Here is a 26,346-nt window from a genome sequence, read left to right on the forward strand (position 1 = left end):
AGCTGTTTGGGTATAAGCCAACAATCCTAAACTTATAGGATTCCAATAATTACAAAAGTATGCTCAAGGTTACTATACCTTTTTGTTCTTTGTGTCTCCTCCCAATTCCCCCAACATAGTAAATTATTTCATTCTTCCCTACTACTATATGTGGTTTGAATTCAGTTGCTTTCATTTGGACAAACATGGTTAATGCTGAAAACCTCAAAATGATTTCACTTATTTCAAGGAAGATAGATTTTAATAGATATGTTATCGGAGAAATCAATATCCCAGGAGGTTTAAGTTATGGGTTTTTTTCCTCAAACATACCTTTTAAAAACAGATTCTACCATTTCCCCTGCAGCAATCTGAAAAATTCCAGCTCTTAACCACTTGTCTCCTCTAAATGACACCATTGAATATCAATGGCAAGAGGTCAATATTTAATATTTGTGAAAATAAACAACAGGAATATCTATTAGATATTCATAAGTCTTAAGATAGCTATTTTACTTTTAAAATGCAAGTCCACAAGCAATTTCAAAGGGCCCCTAATTTCAGTTTCATCTCTTCAAGAGATATTTCTAGTGATACAAGTTCTATTATTGAAGCCCATGGAAAGAATTTATTTTCAATACAGCAATTGCCTGCTAAAAAAATACTTGGACTATTGAAGTTCAACTACTAGGTAAACTGTTTACAAAAACAATTTCAAGAGTCAAGAGTCAGAATCCACCAGATCGGTTTTGTAACAACTAGTAACTTAATAAAAACTCAGAATTTTAAAACAATAATATATGAAAAAGCAAACATGCTGATTATTTTTCCATTTTTAACCAAGGCTCTACACGTGTATTATATTTAAAAAACCAATCTGTTCACATAGCAATAGAAAATTAAATTCATATGACACTTATGATTAAATCAACTTCTTATAAAATAAAACAAATAGAAACAGACGTTAAATATCAGAGATAATAGAATTTCATGTATATTTCTGCAAAAATTTGCAGCTGTTTTATTGCCCTGCACTTTGGCTAACTTTATTAATACAATATAAATTATGAGATCAATATCTTCAATATGTTTTCAAATCCCAGATTCAACAAAGGCTCATTTGGAGTATAAATCAGATACAATTTCTATCTTTCTGTCAATATATTTATCCCCTAGAATTTTCTTTTGCAACTTTTCTATATCTTGTTTTTAACCTATGACTTTAAAAAACTAATTAGAGCTCCCTTTCCTTAATTTGTAAGTACATGAAATATATTTATACCCAGTAGCAAAGAAATTCACAGTATCAAGTAAAGCATGCCTTAACATTTCCATTGTAAGTATGAGCAAAAATAACTAACATAAAACACATCTAAATGAAATAACCAGCTCCCTATCTGAAACAGCCAAATGTGTTGGAATACAATTCCCAGCCACCATGGCTCAAACCTAAAGATATTTATTTATTTATATGCTATCATATATGGATTTTAAACCTTATTTCTACTTTACATCATTAAAATGATTTGAGATAGCTACAGCTATATTCAGAAGCAAAAACAAAACATGTCCAAATAGGGAATACATCTGGTTTGTCCTATCTAGCATCAATGAATGGGATAATCTCCTTATCTCAGATAGCAAAACCTCACCTATGATTATGAGAACTGCAGCCCGAAGCATTTAAAAAGGGAAAAGACCAAATTCAAAAGAACACTAAACATTCCACAACTAAGTTAGATATGATGAGAACTACCCAAAAAACAAGCCTAAACAAATGCTGATCAGTCTTCCTATCTTACTGAAAAGGGTGTCAAACTCGCACTGTCATGGCAGTGTCATATGACATATCGGGATTTTTTCCCCCTTCGCTAAACTGGGTGAGGGCGAGGCGAGCATGTAACACATCTGGCATGAGTTTGACACCCCTGGTCTGAATATTCTGACTTACTGGTGAACCAATAGGCATATTTGCCACTTAGCCACTTTACAGCTTAGCTTTATCTTCATTAAGTTGGAAAGCTACATACAAATTATTTCAAATTATTTCTCCCAAGTTTTTTTTTCCTTATTGTGTTGACAATCACATACAAGTAGCCTATGTAAAAAGCAGGGATAGATGAATCAAAATGGAATTAAGATTGCCCGGAGAAATGAGAAAAGAACTGGGGTGGGGCAGTGGTTAGAGTGCAGCACTGTAGGCTACTTCAACTAACTGCTAGCTGTAGTTCAGCAGTTCAAATCTCACCAGCAGCTCAAGGTTGACTCAGCCTCCCATCCTTCCGAGGTGGGTAAAATGAGGACCCAGATTGTTGGGGGCAACATGCTGATTCTGTAAACCGCTTAGAGAGAGCTGTAAAAGCACTATGACACAGTATATAAGTCTAATTGCTATTGCTATATCAACAACCTCAGATATGCAGATGATGCTACTCTAATGGTAAGGAAAAGGAACTAAAGAGACTGTTGATCTGGGTGAAAAAGGAGTGCAAAAGTTGGCTTGAAACTCAACCTTAAGAAAACTAAGATCATGGCAATCTAAACAACATACTAAAAAAGCAGACAACACAATACCAACAAAAGGCTATGGTTTTCCCAGTTACAGTGTATGGCTGTGAAAGTTGGACCATAAGGAAGGCTGAGTGCCAAAGAATTGAGGCCTTTGAACTATGGTGCAGTCTCCTGTGAGTCCCTGTGACTGGAGGCAATCAAACCGGTCAGTCCTAGAGATCAACCCTGATTGCCCTTTAGAAGGCCAGATCCTGAACATGAAACTCAAATATTTTGGCCACATAATGAGGAGGAAGGACTCACTGAAGAGCCTAATGCTGGGAAATATTGAGGGCAAAAGAAGAATGGGACAACAGAGAATGAGATGGATGGATGGAATTGAAGTAGTAGGTGTGATCTTAAATGGACTCCAGAGGATGGCAGAGGCCAGAAAGCCTGGAGTAACGTTGTCCATGGGTTTACAATAAGTTGGATACACAACTTCAAAACTAACAACCAGAAAGTGAATATAGCTCTCCTTTCTATATTTTCCACAACTCTCAGATAAGTGATTAGAAAATGAATACCCCGAAGCCACTCAGTAAGCTTCTGTAATCTATGCTTCCTGTTCCTAGTCCACAACACCTTAACCGTAACAGTAAAATGGTTCTGCAAATAAGGATAATTTTACATTTTAAATGTTAATAAAGATTTCTTAACCGACATTATTAAATTTATTTTTAAACATAAAATATTAAATATTGGGCATCAAGCTTTGAACCTCAGGAGATATGGCGTTCAGAAATTCTAGCAGTCATAACTTTAAATAAATATTTAAGTTTTGTGAACAACACATTTGAGAAAATGGGATGTTGTTCACAAATTACTCAATTATGTAACTATTCATATGCATAATGTTTCACTGTGTTAAGGAACTGACTTCAATGTGAATGTTATGTTTTACAACTGAATCAAACACACAGGTTATATCTAGTAAGAATCATCATTCACCAACAGTAGGCAGTTATACAGCCGAACCTAATAACTTTATTTAGAAGTCACATTCAGTTAATATATGAAATCAATGAACTATTTTATTTCAGTTAAACATAATTTACTATAAAGACAGCAACTTGATTAGAAGTGAAGTCTTCATGTTGAATCTACTAGTGCAGTAACACTACCATTTTAAAGATTGTTTTCCATGTACAGTATAGCTTGAACAATTCAAAAAAATGGTTTCAAACAGCTTCTAGAGTTTGTGACAACCAGAAGTACTTTGTACAATGTTTAATTCCTGCAGAAAAGCTATTTACCTGTTTTATTTTTAGAATTATGCATCATAGGTAAATACTAGTATGAGACATCAGGCAATTGCAAGAGAAAGAAACAATATTCTACTGCTTAGAATACAAACCAAGTTAACGTTCTCATATTATTTTAAAGTGGCAGCTAATAATCATGCAATCCTGAACAGGTTTTAAATCAAAGGATTGAAAATGGCAATTCCCCTCCCAAACTAAGGTTCATCTTATATTTTAACAACTGTATCTCAAATAGTGAGGCAAAATTTTCAATTTTAAGGAAAACCCAAGAATTACATTGGCTAGTTTAGGAATAAAAGCAGTGCCATTAATTCTAAATTATCAGTGAAAAATACAGACATCATGACATATTTAACTAGGGGAAATTCACTAAAGTGAGCAAGACAACTATGAGTCTAATAGTTCATAAGTAAATATACTTGATGGTAAAACGTCATTAAGAACCAACTTCCGAGAACTACTTGGCACTACTTATTACACTGAATCAAGTCTATACTCAAACAGCAATTTTCAGATGCTATTATAATAAAAAGGGAAATCTCACACAATAGACATTAAGCAAAACAGGTATAATTTAGATAAGGTTTCCCCCAACTATGTTAAAAGTTTGTTGGGTTAGAATACATAAATAAGCCCCATAACAACATAGAAAATACTTTAAAAAGTTACCATGAGAGAAAAGAAGCAAATTCATTGTTGATTGTAGAAGCTACAGCTATAAGGATACAGCATGCAGTCTCCCCACAAGGCGCACACAAAAATGACTGCCAACCAGCCACGTGACGACAAAATCTCCAATACAGGCGCGCTCACGGGCGGGCGCGCACACACAAGATGTTTGAGAATGGAAATTGGGGGTAGGTTTGGACGGATGTGATGGAACTTTGAGAACGCCAGAGTTCGAATGTGTTAGCAAGAAGTAAATTGGAAAGCAGCGTGGTTCATTAAAGGGGGAGGAGACAAGCAGAGCAAGCGACTAATACAAAGAAAATAAATATCTTCCAATTGGGAAGCTTTCTGGGTTTAACAGAAGAGCGAGCCTTCAAGTTAAAGTGGCGCCACAAGAAACCAGCTTTTCTTCTTTCCTTCCCCCAATTTGCATTGAAACCGCAATTCTTCGCATAATCGCACACATACATGGCTATTTTTTTTAAATGCCAGTTTAACAATAACAGCAACAACAGCGCAACCGAAGGACGGGTCCGTTACATTAGACGTTATCGTCTTGCATTGAATGAGGGAAGTACTTTACAAGTGCTATTGTAAAATGGACAGCGGGAGTGGTCGCCTCTATTCCAAACATTAAACAAAGTCAATCTCCCCCCCAGTTCCCCCTTTTCCCCACCCCCTAGAATAGACGACCGGCTGCAGTGCTTATTCCCTCCCTCCCCCCTCCTCCACCCCCATCCCACACTTAACTGTTGAGGGAAACTAAAAGCTCTTTTGTAACCCTATAAAGCGCGATTACTCCAAGCTGCACAGCTTTATGGCTTTCCAAAGGTAATGAGGTAGAGAAGAGATCGCATTGTAGTTGCAGGACAGCGCAAACGCCTGAGTGTTGCAAACACATAACAGGTAAGGACGGGAAAGTAGCAAAAGGAAAAGGGGGGAAAACACCACGAAGAATTAAGAACGTGGCAGTACCTTACGCTTCGAACGGAAAATCAAGAACTGGGCAGGGAAGTTTCATTACGATGACGGCTTTTTTTTAAAAAAGAAAAATATCTCCGCAAAATATATATATATGCACACATTAGAACCAGAAATGAAAAGGCAAACGGGTCTCAAATCGAAGTCAGGGGCCAGAGGAAGAAATAAGGGCCATAGAAGTTGTTTTCTGGCCGCTGCGGGCTCGTGCGGGGTACTGGCAGCCAGTAGCGCTAACAAAGACAGCGACAGAAGGGCCGAGCAAGGGCAACGGGAAAGCCAAGCAAGCAACCGAGTAAAGCAGGCAAAAGCAAAGCAAAGCAGGCGGCGACACCTACCACGTGACGGAGCTGAGAGCAGAGTCCGGGCGGATCCGGGCCGACGCAAAAAAAATATATAGATGTATGTAGTAATAAAAAAAAAGGGCGCAGTTTCCAAACCAGGCGGACGCGAGTGGCGGAGTCTTCTTCCTTCGCTCCCGCCACCACAAATCGTCTTCTGGCCGTCGCCGTTCTCTCTCGATCAGCTCCCCTTTCTCCCCCTTCCTCCCAGCCCCGACTCCCCCTTTCCCTGCCCGCCTGCTCCCTGCTCTTCTGCGGGCAAGGAGGGCGGGCGGGCAGGAAAAGGGCTGGGGAAGGAAGGGACTCGGGGGGGCGGGAAGGTTGCCTTCTCTTTTGCAACCGCCCCCACCCCACGCACCCAAGAGGAGGGAAAGAGGCGGCGGCAGCGACTGGGGGGGGGGGAGAAAAAAAGGTGCTCCTGGCTTTCTCCCCCCAGCGGCGGCGGCTGTTGCGGTGCCTCCTCCTCCTCCTACTGCAAAGGAGGGTCTCCCGCTCTTCTTCAAAGTGGGGCACAATGTGCAACAGTCTCTGCGGTGTTTCCTCCTCTCCGCCTTCGCCCCCACTTTTTGCCTTCGTACCCGACCCTTCACTCGCGTACGACAGAAGGCAGCCGCAGCGATCGCGGAGGTGGCGCTACTGCTGTTTTTCTGCTGCTAGATAATGTTCGGGGGAAAAATGGCGGCTGAGCTCCTTCTCTGCTCTGCCCTCCTCCTCCTCCTCCTCCCTTTAATCGGAGAATGCACCGGGCAGGCAAGGCAGGGGGAAGGGAAGGCAAAAAGAAACGGGGGAGGGGGGGGGGAAGAAACACAAAAACGGAGGCGCTAGCGCCACCGTCGGTTTCCCGTGCGCACTGCGGGGTTAAATTACAGCTTTGCAGCTAAAAAACCTGCCTTGCGCGCGAGCCAGACAGCTACCAAAGCAACTTAAAAAGGCGCGTGCACCCGGCGCAGACGGAAAAATGAATGGCCTGGCGGCTAATAGGAAAACAATCAATCAGTGCAGGAGGAACAGCGACCAGCTGCATAATTCGGAAAGTCAGGAATTAAGAGCCATGAAAACTATTAAAATATCCAAAGGTTGGGAAAGACCGACTCTAGTCTAAAACATGGCTTTGGGAACAAAATTATGATATTCGCAACATACCATAAATTACTTTAAAACTGTGTATGTCAAAATACCTGCCACCAGTCTTTCTCAGTAATGGGACATATTCCTCAGCAATGGGGCATATTAGAAGGGTAGAATCTTTTTAGAATCTATTAGTCTTTTGCAGGGAGGAAAAGAAATCAAATGGAATAAAAAAGATGATAAAATAAAACAGATTATTGAAAGTTCTTTATAGGAAGTACAAATTAGCTACGAAATAGTCAAAATGAGTGTTTTATTATATTACAATCTTCCAAATTAAGCAAGCTGCTACTTGGCAATTTATTAAATAATAAATTGTATACTTTCTCTGAAAACATCTGACAGACTCAAACACTAATTCTGGGTTTTAGTAATAGAACTCTGGGATTTTCAATCATAGAGCATAAAAAGTTGAACATCTCTTTCTAACTATGCTGAAGTAAGTTGAATTACACTGAGGTAGGCCAAATCCACTAAAAAATGCATAATGGATATGTACACATTCAGCCAATTGGATTCAGCAGGGTTTAACATGCAAATACAACCAATAAAGTACACTGCTTTTTGTTTATTTTACAGATGGAGAATTTTCTTTGAGATCTAGAAAATTCCATTAGAAGAGAACTCCATAAATGCAAAGCAGTAGCAACAGGACTTATGCAGCTTTCTGTAGACCTATACAGCCTTTTCCCGCTTAAAAACTTTTCAGATGTTTTGGGCTACAATTTTCCCTATGTTGGGAGTTGTGGAAAAGCACTGAATTGAAGTAAATTCAATAGTTTTCCACCTAGCATATTTGTCTGCACAATCTCCTAAATGCTGGAACATCACATGAAAACCAAATGCTTTTTGTCTTAACTATATAAATCTTAGATGTTCCTCCATCTATGAAATGCCATTTTTTTAAAAAAAAAACACCACAACTCCAGATGTGCCACACACAATTATAAATGCTGTGCCAGCTAACCAGCCTACTATAGCATCACAATGCCCCTGTTACACATTTTGCAGATCCTAATTATTCTAATAAATAAAACAATACAAACAGTTTTTACTCTCAGCCACTGGTATCTCTATACCTCTGTAATATAATTTCTTGGCAAAGAGTTTTACAATTTTTTAAAAAAACTCTCACTTTTGAAGTGGTAGATTTACTTAGAAATTAGAAATGCTAACAGTACAGTACACTAACATAATTTAATTATAATAAGATTCCTTAAGGCAGGAACTTACATTTACCACCAGCACCAACAATGTCAAAGAGGTTTTTTTTCTCTGTTTTGCTTAATTTTCAGCTTTATAACCTAATGCAACAATTTAGACTACTTTAGATATACATGCAATGGCAAACATTTTTTTCATCCTTTCAGATGATTCCAAAGAATCATACATTATAGCAAGCCATTGTTTGCACATAAAAGCTACAATTGCGAGTTCACATAAAATATTCAATTTATTGGATTTTATTGGATTTATATGCCGCCCCTCTCCGAAAACTATATTCAACTAAAGATTCCCAAACTTTGTGATATTAAGACCCCCTAAAAATGTTTATTTATTTGTTTGCTTGTTTATTAATCGGATTTATATGCCGCCCCTCTCCAAAGACTTGGGGCGGCTTACAACATATAGAAAAAACAATATACAACAAAATCCAATTAATTAAAGTTAAAATCTAAAGGCCTAAACCAATCCATTCAATCACAAACTCACCATGCATTCATCAGCCAGGGGGTAGTGTCTAATGACCCCAAGCCTGGTGGCATAGATGAGTCTTCAGATTCTTACAAATTGTTAAATTGTTTCTTGTTACAAAAATTTTCATCATATTGGCCCTTGACAACCGCAAAATCTGGTGTGTTGTGTTTCAAATGATCATCTGTTTGTATTCAAAATTCCCACAAGAGCTTCACCCATTACATTTTTGGTAAATTTTTCCACATTATGCTCCCATAACTTTTCGGATACAGGTACATCATATTTTTTCATAACGACCAGTGGACTAATTTAGCCATTCGGTGGATGAACAACACTTGAAAAACATTGAAGAAAAATGTGATGACAACCTTACATGAGCATAGCTTAAGATGGGAACCATCAAGAAAGAAAGATTTAATATTTGCTGCTCAAGAACTACAAATTAATGCCATGAAAGCAAAGGTACAAAAATAACTGACAATCTAATTTTGGTGAAGTTAAAACTCTTTGTTTCATTATGGAAAAAAATCAATTACATTGGAAATAAAATATGAAACACAGGAAATATATATTTGAATTCAGAATGTTTTGAAAATCGCCACATCACAGCTTTCTGTACAACCAGGAAGTACAATAGAAAGATGAAATAATACACAATTCACAGTGCTGCAGCTGCCTAATTTAAAATACAAAATAAGACTTATCCTAAAAATAAGCCCTAGCATATTTTTACATGTGCAGTTAATATAAGTCCTACTTCCAAAATAAATCCTGTTTAACAGCCTGAGCAGTCACCTCACTGCCCATTCCATCTGGTTGCTTGCGCTACCACAGCTACAAGGTGAGCCAGGGTGGTGGTGGTGGTGCTGCCTCATGCACCCCACACGGCTTATGTCAGGGGCCCCACAGCCTGGCCATCTGCACCCCAACAGCTGCCTCATGGTGGCAGCACTAACACCCATGTGCACTAGGAGCCCACATGACCACTGGCACACTTCTGCTTACTTGTGGCCTGAAATGGAGCAGGAGGCCGAGTGGTGTGTTGGTGCTGTGGTCGCAGGGGTGAGGCAAATGTTGAGGAATGGGTGGCCTGGCTGCAGGGCCCTGAGGTAAGCTAATAATGGGTGTATGAGACAGCTCTATCTACCCCCACCTTGTCTCATGCCTGCGACACTGGTACGTTGTTCTGCCTCCTGCTCTCTTGTGGTTACAAGCAAACAGAAGTGGGTTGGCCAAATGGGGTGCTACTGACAGGACTGGTGGAGCTGTTGCCATGAGGCAAGGCACATGTTGGGCAATGGGTGGCCTGGCTGCAGGGCCCTGAGGTAAATTGGTGCGGTGTATATTAGGCAGCTCCACCTCCTTCATCCTGGTGGCAGCATTGGCACTTCCATGGCCTGCCCTGCCCCAAGCAAGCAGAAGAAAAGTAACCCTCGTACATGGAAAAAAATAAGATCAACACCCCAAAATAAGCCTTAGTGCTGATAAGATAAGATAAGATCCGGTCTTATTTTGGGGAAAACACGGTATGTTAAATCTTTTTTAGAGTTAAACTATACTTTGAGCACTTTCCAATTTAAATTGACAGGAAACAATGTAACCAATTTTCAGCAGCAGCAGCCAAAGATTTCTCTAATTCTCCATAATATATTGGCTTTCATTCTTTTGCCCAAAATAAAGAGCAAATACTTTCCCTATGTATCCTCAAATTTTACCAGAATATTTCAAACTGTCCACCTTTTCTGGAAATTATGATAATTTTATGACATTGTGGCACTAGACCCCATAGAGCTCCGTGGTTCAACGAGGAGCTCCAGGAGTTGAAACGCCAGAAGAGACATCTAGAGAAGCGATGGAGGAAGAGTAGGTCCGAATCCGATCGAATACTTGTAAGAGCTTTTATTAAGACCTACAAAGTGGCACTCAAGGCGGCAAGATGCGCATACCATGCCGCCTTGATTGCAACAGCGGAATCCCGGCCGGCCGCTCTGTTTAGGGTGACCCGCTCCCTTCTAAATCAGGGGGGAGTTGAGGAGCCCTTGCAGGGCAGTGCCGAGGAATTTAACTCATTTTTCACTGATAAAGTCACTCGGATCCGGGCGGACCTCAACTACAATTGTATAGTAGTATCGGCTGACAACGAGTCAGTCGAGGTGACTGGGGCTAAACGTCTTTGTCCATCTGTCTTGGAGGAGTTTGACTTGGTGACACCTGATGAAGTGGACAAGGCCATTGGTGCTGTGAGTTCCGCCACCTGTTTACTGCATCCATGTCCCTCCTCTTGGTTGGTTTCAGCCAGCCGAGAGGTGACACGGAGCTAGATCCAGGAGATTGTCAACGCCTCCTTGGGGAGGGGGTCCTTTCCGGCCCTTTATAAGGAGGCACTTGTGTGCCCCCTCCTCAAGAAGCCTTCCCTGGACCCAGCCGTGCTTAATAACTACCGTCCAGTCTCCAACCTTCCCTTTATGGGGAAGGTTGTTGAGAAGGTGGTGGCGCTCCAACTGCAGTGGTCCTTGGAAGAAGCCGATTATCTAGGCCCTCAGCAGTCTGGATTCAGGCCCGGCTACAGCATGGAAACTGCTTTGGTCACGTTGATGGATGATTTCTGGTGGGCCCGGGACAGGGGCTTGTCCTCTGTCCTGTCCTGGTGCTTCTTGACCTCTCAGCGGCTTTCGATACCAGCGACCATGGTATCCTTCTGCGCCGGCTGAAGGGGTTGGGAGTGGGAGGCACTGTTCTCCAGTGGTTCTCCTCCTACCTCTCCAGTCGGTCACAGTCAGTGTTAGTGGGGGGTCAGAGGTCGACCTCTAGGTCTCTTCCTTGTGGGGTGCCTCAGGGGTCAGTCCTCTCCCCCCTGCTATTTAATATCTACATGAAACCGCTGGGTGAGATCATCCAAGGGCATGGGGTGAGGTATCATCATTATGCCGATGATACCCAGTTATACATCTTCACCCCCTGTCCAGTCAACGAAGCAGTGGAAGTGATGTGCCGGTGCCTGGGGGCTGTTGGGGTCTGGATGGGAGTCAAAAAGCTCAAACTCAACCCAAACAAGACGGAGTGGCTGTGGGTCTTGCCTCCCAAGGACAATTCTATCTGTCCGTCCATTACCCTGGGGGGAGAATTATTGACCCCCTCAGAGAGGGTTTGCAACTTGGGTGTCCTCCTCGATCCATAGCTAACATTGGAACACCATCTTTCGGCTGTGGCGAGGAGGGCGTTTGCCCAGGTTCACCTGGTGCACCAGTTGCGGCCCTATTTGGACAGGGAGTCATTGCTCACAGTCACTCATACCCTCATCACCTCGAGGTTCGATTACTGCCTTTGAAAAGTGTTCGGAAACTTCAGATCGTGCAGAATACGGCCACAAGAGCCATCGTGGGGCTTCCCAGATTCACCCACGTTTCTACAACATTCCGTGGCCTGCACTGGCTGCCAATCAGTTTCTGGTCACAATTCAAAGTGTTGGTTATGACCTTTAAAGCCTTACATGGCATTGGACCAGAGTACCTCTGGAACCGCCTGCTACCGCACGAATCCCAGCGACCGATAAGGTTCCACAGAGTTGGCCTTCTCCAGGTCCCGTCGACTAAACAATGTCATTTGGCAGGCCCCAGGGAAAGAGGCTTCTCTGTGGCGGTCCCGGCCCTCTGGAGTCAACTCCCCCTGGAGATTAGAACTGCCCCCACCCTCCTTGTCTTTCGTAAATTACTCAAGACCCACCTGTATCGCCAGACATGGGGGAACTGAGACACCTCCCCCAGGCTTTTATATTTTATGTTTGGTATGTATGTGTTGTTTGGTTTTAAATGATGGGGTTTTATATGTTTTTTTCCCTTTTAATATTAGATTTGTTCCACTGTAACATTGTTTTTATTATTGTTGTGAGCCTCCCCGAGTCTTTGGAGAGGGGTGGCATACAAATCTAATAAATTATTATAAATTATTATTAATTATCATAATTTCCATTTGATGCCCATAAGCAGAAGCTTTTTACTGTCTCTTTCTGAAGTGCATGCATACATGTACTTTTGATAAAGGCTCAGATATTCTATACCTGGGTAACAATAACCCAAGGAACTTTTTCATGAATCTACGAACTACGTTTGAAGATTACAAGCAATCCTCCCTTACCAACCCTGGCCACACACACATCCCAAGCTCAAACACAAACCTAATGCGGCCCTCAAATGAAATCAAGTTTAGTTTAGAATAGATCAGTTTATGATCAGGGATAAGGACATTTTTGTACTGGCACCAAAATTATTGAACATGTTGCTCAAGCAGACTCACATGGAATCAACTCCTCCCTATTTTCTACAGTAGACAAAGTCTGGTATTTGCCCAGAGCTTTCAGATCTCATAAATATTTTATCCCTTGCAAAACATAATTTCCTTGATGTGCCTTTGCTTTAAGTTATTTTGTGGTTATTGCTTTAAAATGAGCTGCTTTGGAATGTGGAATACTAGAGTCGAGCAGGATACTGAATAAATAGGCACATGCTCCTATGCAAAACCAGTATATAAACTTTCATTCTATTACAGGGATCCCCAAAACCTAGGCTGTGGCCCACTACCAAGCCTTGAGCCTTTCAGGACCAGGCTGCAGAAGTGGCAGGTGAGCGAGCAAACATCTCAACTCACACGAACAGCAAGCATGCACGGGTGTGCACACTTCATTTGTGCATGTGGTGGGCGCACACCACTTACATATTTGTGAGCTGCACACATTTGCCCTCTGCACACATGAATCAATCCCCCCCTCCTGTCTTCCCCCAGCCAGTCTGCAAAGCCAAGGAAGTTTGGCAACCCTGTTTTATTACATAGGAAGAAGGGTGTGAAAAAGCAAAGAGAATGTGTTCAGAGAAGGTACAGAATATAGAACAAGCACATAGAGAGAAAGAAATAAAGAGATATTGTAATGCTGGGGGGAACTTTGGAGTCAATGAGAGAAATATGATTTGGAGCTCAGATAGGGATGTATATAATACCAGTCAGAAACCTCAGTGAAACACACACAAACACATTTTCCTGTAATTATGTAGGACTTACAGAGGGCAGGTAGACAAGTTAAAGAAAAATGCAGCCACCTTTTATAAATGTGCATACTTTGAATCTGAAGCCCTGCACATATAGGTTTCATTAGTGCTTTGAAGGAGATATCCTATTTCTAAAGGCAAACAAAGGAAGAAAACTTTCTTAAACAAGATCCTAGTGGAAAAGTGTGCATTTGGAACTGAAGCATTGCCACTAAAATGATAAAGAAATGACGTAGAAAGACTCATAATTCATTGGTTATAACAGCTGTTACACAAATCACAAGTACAGTACAATCCCCAAGTTGCTTCCTATCTGAATTTTGGAAAGCTTGCAGCAACCACTCTAGTCAATACTGACAAAGATGAAGAAACTGTATAATAATTTAATACAATTCATCCTTTTATTTTTAATTTGATTGGATTGTGTACAAAATGGCCCCATCCAATTATTTGGCTTGCACGGTACTGCCATACAGTGTCCAATTTCTCAAATGGAATCTAATATTCATTGAAGTTGAAATAAACCTATGTTTTGGGGATCCACCAACTTATGAAACTATTAATTGTCTTTTAAATATATAAAACCGCTCAACTTCATTGAAGTTGAAATAAACCTATGTTTTGGGGATCCACCAACTTATGAAACTATTAATTGTCTTTTAAATATATAAAAACGCTCAACTTCATTATACAACAGATTTAGATGTAATAACAAACACTAATATTTTCCAGATCTTCCTTGTTTTGCTTTATATCAACCAAATAGAGGGCAGGACGCCACCTAGAGGTTTAATCCAAAGCATCTGCCGAGTATCAAGTTCAGAAACGCCAGCTTCAAAGTAATAGCAGTAATAAGCAATGTAATCATGCGCTGCCTTTAAATGCTGCAGATTAAAAAGTTTCAGATAACCACAAGACAGAATAGTTTCTCTTGAACTCCTCCCATCCTTCTCCTAAAACATCAGCATTACTGAATAAAATTAGCAAGCAACAAGCATTCTGCAATAAAATGGAAAAGCAATGCCTGCCTGCTGGGAATTGTAGTTGCTTAGGCTACAGGACATCACCTATCTGCACAGACAATATCGCCATCAACTGGCCATTACAGTTAATTACACACTTACACAGCAGGATTCCTAAAATGTCGCCCTGCTTAATTAAATTTAAATGATCTGGTACTTTCCATCCCACTTTTTTAAACTGCTGAAATCTGGAAAGACTCTCATTACTAAAGACTTGTTTTTGCCATAGATGAGACAGATATCTACCATATATTCTCCCTTTTTTCATATGCAGAAGAGAACATTTTTTCTTTTTGTTATTTTTTTTAAAAAGCAGTATCTATTGAAGCTTTTTTCTCTTGCAATATTATTACAGAAACTTTGTCCTACTATAAATAAATTCATAAAATTACATTAACTCTGCAACTGGAACAATTTTGAAGAAAGAATGCTAGTTGATTTCGTGCAGCATAAACAGGTAAAGACTTGTGCTATCTTAAAGAACATCCATTCATTATTGCCTAAGCTTTCTGGGATTGTAGTCCACTTAGTCAGATACAGAGAGCACAGCTTGTCAGAAATGTGTGCAGACATATGTATGTGTATATACACAGTCACACAAAGATGGTTGGGGAAGGATGGAGGAACATCCAATGTCAAAGTTAGAAACATAGAAGATTGACAGCAGAAAAAGACTGTGTTCCATCTAGTCTGCCCTTATACTATTTCCTGTATTTTATCTTGGGATGGATATATGTTTATCCCAGGCATGTTTAAATTCAGTTACTGTGGATTTACCAACCGCGTCTGCTGGAAGTTTGTTTCAAGCATCTACTACTCTTTCAGTAAAATAATATTTTCTCACGTTACTTCTAATCTTTCCCCCAACTAACCTCAGATTGTGCAGATTAGGTATTACATAGATGTTTATGAGAATGCTTTCAATTTTCTTCAGATATTATATCTTATCATATCCCTCAGCTAATTATTAATTTTTCCTATAGAAGATTAGAAGAAAGAAGACAGCAGGATACAACATAAAAAGCCTCAAGTATGGTACAAAGCAGTGATAGCGAAACCTTTTTGGTCCAGGGGCCAAAAAGGTTTGTGTGGGTGTGCTAGCATAAATGTACATGCACACACTCCTGCATTGCCACGTTTATGCGCACAGGCCTTACTGAGACCTGGTACGTGAAAAAAAATAGCCACATGTGCAAACTGGAAGTTCAGGAAAAATGCACTTCTGGTTTGCCTATTGCTGTGGTGCACAATGGGCAAAGAAACCCTCCAAAGTTTAAATAACAGCACAACGGCAAGCCAGAAGTGTGTTTTTCTAAGCTTCCGGTTTGTCCATTGGGTGATTTTTTTTGTCTCCGGGGTTTCAGGGAAGCTTTTTTGAAGCGTCCGGAGGGCAAAACGGCCTTTCCCAAAGCCAAAAATCAGCTGGCCAGTACATGCGTGCACACTGGAGTTGACACAGGGCAAAGTCTTGCGTGCCCTCTGATATGTCTCCGCATGCCACTTTTGGCACACGTGCCATAGGTTTGCCCTCACAGGTATAAAGAGACTGCATCATGGGTGAACAATAAAGCACTCTAGGGGAGAGATTTATTGTTCACCTATTCAACCATGGCAACTTGAAGACTTGTGGACTTTAACTTCCAGAATGGCTGACTGGGGAATTCTGGGAGTTGAAGTCCACAAGCCTTCAGGTTGCCACCCTTGTGCCATATTATAAAGAGGAAGAAAGAGATCCTTCCAAAAAGCAAAGTGAGGAAAAGGCAATTGGTAGAAACCTAGAAATTTGACTTATTACCTATCAAGAAATAGTCTAAAGTCTGGCTTTGATCTGATACATCTTGACTACCAGGAAGTATGTCTGGAGTCGGAGTAGGAGCCTTAGCGCCACAAAGTACTTGATTCTGTTTTAACATCAAGCAATATTTGATAATCTCAGGAGATGGGGAGTTATCGTAGATTTGCCCTTTGGAATGTTAAGGGGAGAAAAGTGACCACATTTGGAAAACATTCAGCCCCAAAAATTCTGGCTTAGATGTGACTCTTCTTTATTTTCTCAGACAGCTTGCTTTCCACATGTAGGGTTGCAAATTCTAACATATTTGCACTCTAAATAGAGCTGCACTGCTTTTGTGACCAGGCAACAGGAACAACCAACAACTGGAATTAAACTAAACGGTGTTAAAGTCTCATAAGAAGCAGTTACTTAATAGGTAATTTACCTATACAGTGGTACCTCATGATACGAACCCCTCGTCTTACGAATAACTTGAGATACGAACCTGGGGTTCAGAAATTTTTTGCCTCTTCTTACAAACTTTTTCCTTCTTACGAACCCGCCGCCACCGCCACCGAGAAGCCCTGCCGCCCGGCTGTCGCTTTTTGAAACAGTCAGGGGGCTTCTCAGTGTCCTCCTGAACCCAAACGCCAAACCCGAACTTCCGGGTTCGGCGTTTGGGAGGCCGCCGAGAAGCCCCCCGGCTGTTTCAAAAGGTGACAGCTGGGCGGCGGGGCTTCTCAGTGAAAGTTTGGGTTCGGGAGGCTGCTTTGGGTTTTTGGCTGGGGGGGGGGGAGGCAGGAGGTCCGGCCTGACACCCCCCACCCCAGCGCTTCACCTTCCCCCCCAGCCACAAACCCAGAGGTCCCCACCACAACACCCGCTGCAGGAGACTTAGCCTCCCGATCCTCCCCGCCCCTCACCCATGGCCTGCCGAACGCTTTTGCCCAATGGGAAGCAAAGCGCTGGGGTGTGTCCTGACAACTCCCACCCCAGTGCTTTGCCTCCTGCTGGGCAAGAGCGCTCTTCTGCCAGTCACGGGCGAAGGGCGGGGGCGAGGGGCGGGGGAGTCTCCTGCGGTGGAGATATTTGGGGTTTTGGCTTAACCCCACCCCTCTGTCCCACCCATCGCCCATGGCTGGCAGAAGAGCGGAGGGAGGCAGGAGGCAGTTCTGCCGGATACGGGCGATGGGTGGGACAGAGGGGCGGGGTTAAGCCTCCTTCGGCGGCTGGGGAGCTGCCCGGCTTTGCCTTTTGGCTGGGAGGGCAGGTAAAGCGCCGGACCTCCTGCCTTTCGCCCCCCCCAGCCAAAACCCCAAATGTCTCCGCTGTAGCAGCTGCTGCAAGAGGCTTCCCCGCCCCTCGCCTGTGGCCGGCAGAAGAGCGCTCTTGCCTGGCGGGAGGCAAAGCACTGGGCAAAGCACTCTTCACTTCCCGCCGGGCAAGAGCGCTCTTCTGCCGGAGACAAAAAAAAAATCCCCCAACAGATTTTTTTTTCAGTGGTGGGTTCATACCAGTGTGGTCCAGAGACCCCCACCAGTATGAACCCACTGATTTTTGGTGATTCCCCCCCCCTTCATCTCCAGCTGTGCTTCAGATGAAGAATAAAGGTCAGCATTGAGATGAGAGGGAGGGGGACGGGAGGGCTTCTTATGACACAGAGATGCCAGGAAATAAATTGCCAAAAATTGGTGTGGCTCTCTGGACCACATTGGTATGAACCCACCACTGCCTACCAGGCTTCAGAAAGGTCTGTGCATATGCACGTGTGTTGTGTGTGTGTGTGTGTGTGTGTGCATGTGCTTGGCGGGGAACGGGAAGGGGTGTGGGCACATGCATGCATGCTAGCACACCCATACACCCCCTTTGGGGAGGCGAACCAAAAAGGGTTCACCATCACTGTTCCAGACATTTTTATAAAGGTGGCGCAGCAGGTAGAGTGCAGTACTGCAGGCCACTAAAGCTGACTGCTAGATCTGCAGGTCAGCGGATCAAATCTCATCCCTGGCTCAAGGTTGACTCCGCCTTCCAACCTTCCCAGGTGGGTAAAATGAGGACCCGGCTTGTGGGGGCAATATGCTGGCTCTGTTAAAAAAAAGTGCTCTTGCTAACATGTTGTAAGCCGCCCTGAATCTAAGGAGAAGGGCGGCATTAAAAAAATTAAATAAATAAATAAACCTATCTAATCAGCAAGCTTACCCCTAAAACTTTAATAGCTTAAATCTCACAATTTATAGAATTCCAAACCACAGTATAAACATTTTAATCTATCCTAGAGCAACCTCTCCCAATTTTCTAGTAATAATTGTAATCATAAGCGTGTTGCTTTGTGAACTTCCAGGAACAGGATTAATGTTAGTAAATGTTTATTTTTTTATTTTACATAAATATTTATTTATTAGATTTGTATGCCGCCTCTCTCCGTGATTTATGTGATTTATGGCACATATGATTTACCGGTATGTGAATATGCAGGCTACTATTGATATGTTATGTGAACCATGTCTGCTCCACATTTACGGTATATTTCTATTATTTCTAATCAAAATTTTCATATTAGAGCAACAATTATAGAATATTTTGACTTTGCTGTGAGCTTGTTCAAAAGAGCAGGAGTTCTGATATCAATTCAAGGTTGAAACTCTGTCAGGACAAACTCACCCACAACTACACCCATTGTTAAATATTCCTTATGACTTTACCAGATTGCTAGTTTAATCCAAAACTGAACAAACATTCTTTTTTTGTGTTCTAAACCAGGGATCCCCAACCACCGGGCCGCGGACCAGTACCGGGCCGCGGGGCATGTTGCACCGGTCCGTGGAGTCAGCAGCTGCCGGCCCTCATGCCGCCACCCCCTCCCTCCAGCGCTTCGCCTCCCGCCGGGCAAGAGGCCTTGGGAGGCAGGTTCAGCCGGCCACAGGACGATGGATGGGACAGAGGGGCGGGAAGGACTGAGAGGCTCAAGCCTCTTTTGGCTTCTGCCACGGGGCGCTTTTGCGTTTTTGGCTGGGGGCAGGCAGGAGGGCCAGCCTGACCCCCTCTCTCCAGCGCTTAGCTCCCGCTGGGCAAGAGGGCTTGGGAGGCAGGTTCTGCCGGCCACAGGACGATGGCGGGAAAGTGGGGCAGGGAGGACCAGCACCCCCATGCTTAATCCCGCCCCCAACCACGCCCCTTTCCGCCCCCACTGGGCCATAGAAAAATTGTCTTGCTGAAACTGGTCCCTGGTGGAAAAAACGTTGGGGACCACTGTTCTAAACTATATAAATGTCTACTAATTTTTCCTATTTCTTGTAATAGAAAAAAAAATCAATCATAATCTACAGATCAAAAAATTTATCCCTGAAACATCAGAACCATAAAGACATATTTCCTTTCTTTCCTTGCCTGCAACTGTGCCTCCACCTGCTGCTTGGAGGCCTAGCCCAGTGGTCACAGGGCTCAGACTCAGTTGCGTTGCGTCGGCTGCCCAGCCCCCGAGCGTATAGGCAAATGGCTGGTGACCTGTGGCTGCTGCCGGATGTTATCAGCTCCCCCCCCTCCAAACACGCTTGCTACTTCCTGTGCTTCCCCCTCCCCCAGGGGTGATTATTTTAAATGGGGTTTATTTGGAGGGTAGGGCTTATATTATGAGCATCCTAAAAATCATGCTAGATCTTATTTTCTGATTGGCTATTATTTTCGAGGAAACACGGTACCATAAATCTACTCAGTCACTAACATACTGTATTTCTGCTTAAATCAAAATCCACAAAGTATTCTTTAAAAATGTGAATAGCTGCAATTTCTGCAACAGTTTTCTATTTTTGCCATGGAAATGGTCTTCTAATACAATGCACCCTGCTTGTAGATATCAACTTGAAATTTCAACTTATTTACAAGGGTGCACAATAACAAAAACATTAATGCAAACATGCATAATTATTATGCCAACTTTTTAATGTAGTTATTGGTCTCCAAAAGGTTACAATAAGACTCAGTGAAAATCCAGAGTTTCGACAGTGACTGAACTAAAATGGAACCATAATTTTAAAGTATTCCAGCTATCTAAATATAGGGAGAAAAGCATTCCCAAAACACAATCAACTGTTGAAACTTATATTTCCTTGATTAAAAGATGTAGTTTGTACTGCAATTAGGAATTACCAAGAGTACAGATACTAACTTTTAACCTTCAATGGTTAATTTAAGACAACTCAGGGGCAAAGTCTTGATTCCAATTAACTTTCTGCTAGATAACACATTAGTTACTAATAAACAAGAGAAGCTTTACAAACCTACCTTAGAGAACACTGCTGTAAAATCCATTTTGTTCAAAATGTCCAAGCAATTCCAGAAAGAAAAGTTTAACTGTTAAAAGTATGAATATCTCTGTAGATGTCACCAATTCTGAGAAGGAATATTTGTTTTCTCTGTAACAGAAAACACTTTGTCAGTGGAAATATATGGACTGTACAGAGCATACATTGCAGTGCTGTAATCTTTTACACAAAATTTAAAAAAACGCAAAATTGTGAAAGGAATTGACAAATATGCATTTGTTTGATCTACACATGCTAAACCAAAACATAATATATTTGTGGCTTAACATGTTGTCCAAACTCAGCTAGTGTGGCAATTAAAATCACAGTATACAATTTAATGTATTTTGCAAATTCAGTTGTAATTTATTCCCTAAATCAACTATAAACAAATTATGGTTTGGTATATTATATTAACATAGCTACCTGTGTTAAAACAACCCTTATAGCATACATATATATGCCTGCATCATTTATTCCTGGGAGAGGACAAAGGCAAAATGTTCCCCTCCCCCCATTCTATATATTTGGGAGTAACTAATGAAGTTAGCAGATGAATCTTACTTCACAGCTGGTAAAAACTTCCACAACTGAGGATAAAAGAAATGTTCATACACTTCATATGGTAATCATAACTCTAAAATCATTTTTGTTCTACATCACCCTACATTCTCATTTTGCCTAATGATAGAGCCCACTTTGATCCCTCAAATTTTCCATGTTCTTTCTGTCAACTAATCACTATTGCTAGTGATCTGTTTAAAGAACTATTATGTATTATAAGAAATTGGAGTAAGAAATTAGATACCTGGTTTTCATGCTGTAGTTTGGAAACTGATTTTACATTAAGCATGTTTTAGGGAAGATTATGTTATCTAATATACAAAACTTTCAACAAGGTTGACCATAATCGATTACTGCGCAAACTAGAGAAACGTGGGATGGACAGCAACACTACTAGGTGGATTGACAACTGGCTGACCAAGTGCACCCAGTGAATAGTCCTAAATGGGTTCATGTCCACATGGAAAGAAGCCAGTAGCAGGGTACCACAAGGATCAGCCCTAGGCTAAATTAAAACATATGAGGAAAGGTTGCAGGAATTGGGCATGGGTAGTCTAGCAAAAAGGAGGTCCAGGGGGGACATGATACAAATACTTGAGAGGCTGCCACAGGGAGGAGGGGAACACATTATTTTCCAAAGCTCCAGAGAGCAGACAAGGAGCGACAGTTGGAAGCTGTCCAAGGAGAGATTCAACCTAGAAATAAGGAAGAACTTTTTGACTGTGAGAGCAATCAACCAGTGGAACTGCTTGCCCATAGAGGTGGTGAACACTCCAACATTAGTGATCTTCAAGAAAAGACTGGACTGCTATTGGACTAGCGTGATGTAGGGTCTCCTGCACCAGAAGAGGGTTGAACTAGATGACCTGCAAGGTCCCTTCCAACTCTAATAATAAATAAAATAAATAAATAAATATATCTAGAAATACACAGTGGAAACATGAGTGTGTATCCCTACTTCTACACTGTGTCTTCTATACTTCAAGAGCTTGGAGTGCTTAATAGTGTAAGACACAAAAGATTACACATGGAATATTCACTCTTGGATCCATTACAAGTTTCTGTATTCATGCAATCTGCATAGAGAAGTCTGGTTTCCTCAAACTAGTTATATTTTCCTGAAAGAAAAGGCTATAATTTCAAATAAGAAATCCAATTAAAATAATTTATATCACTGCTAAGCTATAGTTTGCGTTGAGAAATTTGCTCTTTAGCTACTTCTACATATTGTTATTCCACAAATTCCATTGCATCTTACCTTTATTTATTAGAGATGAAATGTTCCATAACATTAGTACCTTAATAAAATTAAGCTTTGGGCATCATTTCCCCCACTATCATTAACTTGACAGACAGTGACAACAGAACATTTTTGGTTGCTAGCCATTTCACACCCTCCACTGGAACACCAACAGTTCCTCCTTTTCTGCAAATTCTAATACAGTATTGTATTTTCAATCTGGAAGCTCTCTCAATAATATGTATTAGAATTTATGGAAGTCATTCAAATATATTGAAGGGCTCCAGGTGGGGAAATTGCAACAGATAAATTTATTTTCCAACTATATCCAAGTTTAGTACATTATTTGCTTGAATTTACTGTATGTCTTTTTTCAAACAGTAAAAAATTAGAAGGTATTATTTTTCAACAAAATCAATGTCGATATAATAACATATTTAATCTTTTTCTAATGTAATTTATTCTTGATAGTTGTTTTATATTTTAGAAAATTGTTTTTATTCTAAGATGAAAATACAATCAGAAAAGTTAATGTCCAAATAACTTGGCTAAATATCTTTTCCTAAGAATAGATTGTATCATATAACATACTTAATGAAAATATAAGATCAAAATGTTTGAAGTGCAGTAAAAATAACATTAACTAAACTAAGATTATAAAATATATAATGAATGTATGGCCCTGATATTTAAATTTCTTACATTCCCTGCTTTATTTCACAAATATTTTTAAATGAGAAATAAAATATCCAAGGATATTTATAAAAAAAACTAGTGTTAACTACATTATCATCATTCCATAAGATTATACTAACATATCAAAGATACTATACCTGTATGAGAAAGCTACACCAAGAATTCAATAATTTAGTTTGTTAAATTTTATCATCTTTATATATTTTTTTTCTAATTTCTATACATGTACATGCAACAATTTGTAAGTATTTAAAAATATTTTGTTACTTTTTTCATCTACTACTGTTATAGGTCTAATCATGTATATTTGTTCAAAATGCTTGCACATTTGTTGCCTTTTTCTCCTAATGTGCAGTAAATCCAAAATTTATGTACCCAAGAAACAGATCACTTTGACAGTGTAACGAAATTCACTTTTTCTTGGATATTACTAAATTACTTTCTGACAGGAGCAGATATGTAAGAAAAGAGAAAGATTTGTTTCTACAAATCAATACTTTTAAATTGCAATCTTATACACTTTCATTAAATAAGTTCTATGACACTAGCAGCAAATTGACTTATTTTAGCTGTTCTTTTAATATTAGGGTAAAGGTTATACAGCTGAATTTTCATCTGATTAGTATTTTCATTCTAATTGCATTGTCATTTTCTTTCAAAAATTATTTACATATATACACAATCAGTGGAGTAAAGCAAATATGAGGGACTGATAAGACATTTAAGCAATCAAATTATCTAATTTTAAACACGAGAGATAGTTCTATTTTTGGTAACATTTCAATACCGTCCAATTACAACAGAAAGATAAGAGCTAATCCCATCTTTTTACAGTAGTTCTACACCTTCCACTATCTGACATTATCATCTCTAGCCAATTTATGAATGTTAGGGCCCAGTCAAATGCAGGACCCAGGTTTTCTCTGCTTTCCTTCCTGCTCCTGGCATGAAATCAAGAGTCCAAACATCCTCTTCTCTATGTATTAACTTCAGTCAGAACTCGTGTTTAAATCCCCACAAATAATGAGTTTTTGAAAAGCTAAATATTCTAGCAATATCATTAGCAAGAGTCAAGATTCTGAGGCCCTATCTTTACAAAAGGGATGTCTTGCACTTGGTCAGTAGAGAAGGAAATTTACAGCAATCCCATCTCCTTTAACTAATGTCAAGCCCCAAATAACTTATATTTCTGAGGAGATATTCATAAAGGAAGGCTGTCACTCTGTTTATGGCTCCTATGGCAGAAGTGATGGGCACTGCTGTGGCACAGGGTGTGGGGGGGAGAAATCTGAGTTATAATCCCGACTCAAACTAGGACCAAGCCCAGTCCAAGAATCCAGGGAGGCCACAGGCAGCACTGCCTTGAGATAATCCTCGCTTCCAGAGATTCCCTCAAGGGGACTGTTGGGGCCTTGCTTGACTCGCCATCATTTTCACTCGCTCGTTCCAATATTGTAGACGATATATGTGGGTGGGCGGAGGGACAGAGGCTGTTCCGATTGATTTGCTTTTCGCATAATCAACGATCGGAACTTCCAAAGTTCCGATCCCTTGGATTTTTGACAGGCCAAATTCACTTCTGAGGTGTTCCACGGAGATACCCTTCTGGCCATAATAACCTTAATTCGTTCCCCCCCCCCCCCCATAACTCCGATTCTCCTTCCTTCCTTCCTTCCTCCCTCCCGTTCCTGGCCTGTCCAGACGGTCTCTGGTACATCAGTTGCAAAAGCTCGGCTGGGCAGCCCCCCCCTCCTTCCCCCCTTTTTTCCTCTCACTCAATCAAAGTTAAAGGAACGGGACTACCCAGTTACTCGGCCTGCAACCTAAGCCAGGAAAGGAGTGTACATGTGTGTGCGTGGATGGGATGGGGGGGGGGGGCGCCTCCGTTTTCCAGCCACATTCCTCCTCGGCAGCATGCATCTGCAACGTTACGCCCCCACCCCATTTTTCCCATTCCCACCTCTTCACCTGCCTTTCCCCCCCACCAACACTCACCCCTTTAATCGCCCCTCTGCTTTTGCACCCTCCTATTTGCACCAGCTGGGGAAGCTACTCCCATACCCCCAACACCTACCTGCACAGCTCAACCAGCCTTGAAGTGGGTGTGGGAAGTCTTCCGCCCTCCTCCCTCCTCATTGGCTTTGCAGAGGACAGGATCAGACATGGTTGGACGAAAAATTGTCCGTCATAGATAAGGGGTGGGGCCGAAGGATGGTTGGATGCTGATACCTCGGGTTTATCCCTCCCTTTGCTTGTGTTTCCCGAAGATTTTTTTTTTGGGGGGGGGGGTGTAAAATTGTGGGAATACCTAGCAAGGCAGGGCCCTTGCTCAGATCCTCTAGTATAGTATTTCTTCAAATCATACCTGCCACTTAGTCTTTTGATTGTAAGCAATTTAGCCACTGAAATGCAACACACACTGCCAGGAAAGCATTCCAATAGGATACTCCCTCAGATAGATGGGGAAGGGGAAGAAGGTGATTTCTGGACAGGAAGAAGGGAAGTGCAACGCGTTTCACACACACATATACAGTACAGTCCACCACCACTCTCTTAAAAACAAAAACAAAAAAAGGAAAATGTTGCTTGTTCAACTTTACCAGTCAGGCAGAGCTTGCTTACAGTGAGGAAAGAAGGCAGAATAGGCTTTTTAAATAGGATTTGTAAGTAAAGGTACACATCCAGTGTGGCGAGAGAGAAGGTGCAGGGATGTTAGCTGCTGTCACTGGCAAGGATTTTTTAATCTTTAAAAAAAATCTTATTACTGTATTTTAGTCAGGCCCGTGGTCCTCTGCAATATAGTTTAAAAAGCAAGTAGCCTAAGAAATGTGACCGATATCCCTACTTTATTTTTGGTTGCTACATACATATCCACAGTGCTCTTCTCTTTTGAGATAAGCAACATAATACAAAAGGCCAAAAAAAAAGAATAGGAAATAGTGAGAGATATCAATTTTAAAAGGAAAGGAAACGGATAATTTATATCAAAGTTGCATATTTTCCATAACTCATTTTTGCCTCCAACATATTCATACATTGCTTCATAGTTCCCCTTCCTTCCACTCTGTCCACTCTTCTTTCATACAGTTGTTTTGAAATTGG

At 41.2% G+C, this 26,346-nt stretch overlaps 1 protein-coding gene across 4 annotated transcripts in view; it reads right to left on the reverse strand.

Annotated features, from left to right (window-relative positions):
* Positions 1 to 25,333, reverse strand: part of KANSL1 (KAT8 regulatory NSL complex subunit 1) — a 195,926-nt gene extending 170,593 nt beyond the window's left edge. For 2 of the 4 annotated variants that reach the window (XM_070729033.1, XM_070729029.1), the window contains exon 1: positions 5,780 to 6,523. The gene's annotated coding sequence lies outside the window, so the exon portion shown is untranslated. Of the gene's footprint in view, positions 1 to 4,463; positions 5,181 to 5,779; positions 6,524 to 20,724; positions 20,856 to 25,318 lie in introns of those variants that run through there. The other 2 variants (XM_070729030.1, XM_070729031.1) reach the window with 2 other exon arrangements.
* Positions 25,334 to 26,346: the final 1,013 nt, after the last annotated feature.

Source organism: Erythrolamprus reginae, chromosome Z, assembly GCF_031021105.1.
Source record: "Erythrolamprus reginae isolate rEryReg1 chromosome Z, rEryReg1.hap1, whole genome shotgun sequence".
Taxonomy (NCBI): Eukaryota; Metazoa; Chordata; class Lepidosauria; order Squamata; family Dipsadidae; genus Erythrolamprus; species Erythrolamprus reginae.